Below are 2,977 nucleotides of genomic sequence, written 5' to 3' on the forward strand. Positions count from 1 at the left end.
TTCCAGCTGGCACTCATTCAGATAGGCTTTCTAGCTATCCCCAAGACGATGGGCTCAACTGGGATGGTATAGATGAACCCACCCCCATATCCCAGATCACTAAAGTAGAAAAACAGAATAATCTGGCTATAAATGTCTTTGGGCACGAAGGTAACAAAACAATAGTACACAGGGTCAGCCCGGTGAAGGATCGCCAAGTTATCAATATATTCATGATCCAACGAGGTGAAAAGTATCACTACACGTGGATAAAACATCTCAGTCGGTTGTTGCACGACCAGTCGAAACACGATGGGGAAAAACACTTTTGTGTACGATGCCTACACAGTTTCAGTCGAGCTGATTTATTAGAATCCCACCGGGATGATTGTCAAGGTGTGGGGCAGACGGCCATACGAGTCGACATGCCTAAGGAAGGTGATAATATCCTAAAATTCAGTAACCACAAGAACCAAATGTCTGTGCCTTATATCATATACGCTGACTTCGAAGCCTTAGTTGTGGGTGGGGATTCCACCAGTGATGCCGCCGGCGAGGCTCCATTCACCCACAAGACACAAGAGCATAAAGCCTGTTCGTTTGGATACATTGTCGTCCGTTGTGACGGGGAAACGAAAGCTCCGGTAGTGTATAGGGGCCCTGACGCGGCTGAAAGGTTTCTAAAGTGTTTGCAGGAGGAAGAAAAAATTATTAGGAATGCATTGTATAAAATCGCCCCCATGCGTCTGACCCGAGACGACAGGCTAGCCCACGCTAGTAGCACTAACTGTCACGTGTGTGACTCACCACTTAACGGTGATTCGGTGAGAGATCACTGCCACATAACTGGTAAGTATAGAGGCGCCGCTCACAACGCGTGCAACCTCAAGCTTAAAATCAACCCTAAGACAATAAACATCCCCGTTGTCTTTCACAACTTGAGAGGGTACGACTCACACTTGATCATGCAGGCCATCGCGAAAATCGATGGTAATATAACGTGCATCCCCAACAACATGGAGAGATACATCTCCTTCAGCTTAAACGGACTTAGGTTCATTGACTCGTTTCAGTTCCTCCTGTCGTCACTCGACAGTCTGGTCAAGGCCAACAATACCTTCCCTATCACCGATCGATACACAGACACCGAGACTAGACCCCTGCTTATGAGGAAGGGTGTGTACCCCTATGAGTACATGGATAGTTGGGCCAAGTTCACCGAGACCAGACTACCCCCTATTGACTGCTTTTATAGCAAGCTGAATGAGGCGTCCGTCTCACGAGATGATTACTCGCACGCGACTAACGTATGGAATAAACTGGGTTGTAAGAACCTGGGTGATTATCACGACCTGTACTTGAGGACAGATGTACTGCTGTTAGCCGACGTGTTTGAAACGTTTAGGCGGACGTGTTTCAAGCAGTATAAACTCGACCCCGCATGGTATTACACCAGCCCAGGTCTGTCGTGGGACGCCTTGCTTAAAAAGACCGGAGTTAATTTGGAATTGCTCACAGATTACGACATGCACCTATTCATTGAGAAAGGCTTGCGAGGTGGGATTTCCATGCCATCCAAACGATACGCGAAAGCAAATAATCAATACGTGAAAGGTTACGATCCTAACAAGCCAACCAATCACATTCTCTACCTCGACGCAAACAACCTGTACGGCTGGGCCATGAGCCAGTATCTACCTACAGGGGGATTCGAATGGGTACCCCACGTTGATGTTATGGGGGTTGCACCAGATTCGAACAAAGGGTATATCCTCGAGGTTGACTTAGAGTATACCAAGGAATTACACACATCACACAACAGCTACCCCCTGGCCCCTGAACGTATGAGGGTTAACCCAGACTGGATGTCTGAGTACCAACATAACTTGTTAGATGGGCGTGTGACAGACGTTGAAAAACTCGTGCCTAACTTAATGAATAAGACCAAGTACATCGTTCACTATCGCAACCTACAGCTGTACCTGTCGTTGGGTATGAGGCTGACCAAAATACACAGGGTGCTCATGTTCGACCAGAGCCCATGGATGGAACCCTACATCAGAATGAACACAGACCTACGAAAAAAAGCCACCAGTGATTTTGAGAAAAATCTCTACAAACTCATGAACAACTCGGTGTTTGGTAAGACTATGGAGAACCTGAGGAAACGCGTGACCGTGAAGCTGGTTCGGTCGAGTGAGGAAGACAAGCTCAGGAGATTGATAGCCAGTCCGGCATTCAACCGTAGTAAGATATTCACAGACAACCTGGTTGCCCTACACATGAAGAAAAGCCACATAAAATTCAACCGGCCTGTTTAAGTGGGGATGAGCATCCTTGATTTATCCAAACACCTGATGTACGACTTTTACTACAACGAGCTCAAGAAACAGTACGGTGACAGGTGTGAAGTGCTGTACACTGACACGGATTCCCTGCTGATGGAGATTCGAACCGAGGACGTGTACGAGGACATGAAAAAACACCTCGATTTATACGACACCAGCGACTACCCTAAGACCCATGCCATACACAGTACGGTAAATAAAAAGGTCCTAGGTAAGATGAAGGACGAGTGTGCTGGCACGCCCATAGCCGAGTACATAGGTTTGAGACCTAAGATGTACTCCATACTGAAAGCCGACAATAGTGAGATCCGGAAGGCTAAGGGGGTTAAGAAGTATGTGGTGAAACAACACATCAAACACGCCAGATTCAAGGAAGCCCTGTTCAAGACCCGTACCTTTAGACATAAAATGAACACACTTAGAAGTGATGGACATAAGATATACGGACTGACTATAAACAAGACGTCCCTGTCGCCTATGGACACTAAACGTTGGATAGCTATTGATGGGATAAACACATACGCGTATGGACATGAAAAAATTTGAGGCTATTTACTACAGCCCGCGTGGGTACTGGAAAGGAGCTAGCGCAGTAGATAAGCTAGCTAAAATAGCGCGAGTACCCCCGGAGGAAGCCAAAGCGTGGCTTG

This window comes from Haliotis asinina, chromosome 6 (assembly GCF_037392515.1).
Source record: "Haliotis asinina isolate JCU_RB_2024 chromosome 6, JCU_Hal_asi_v2, whole genome shotgun sequence".
In the NCBI taxonomy this organism is placed as follows: domain Eukaryota; kingdom Metazoa; phylum Mollusca; class Gastropoda; order Lepetellida; family Haliotidae; genus Haliotis; species Haliotis asinina.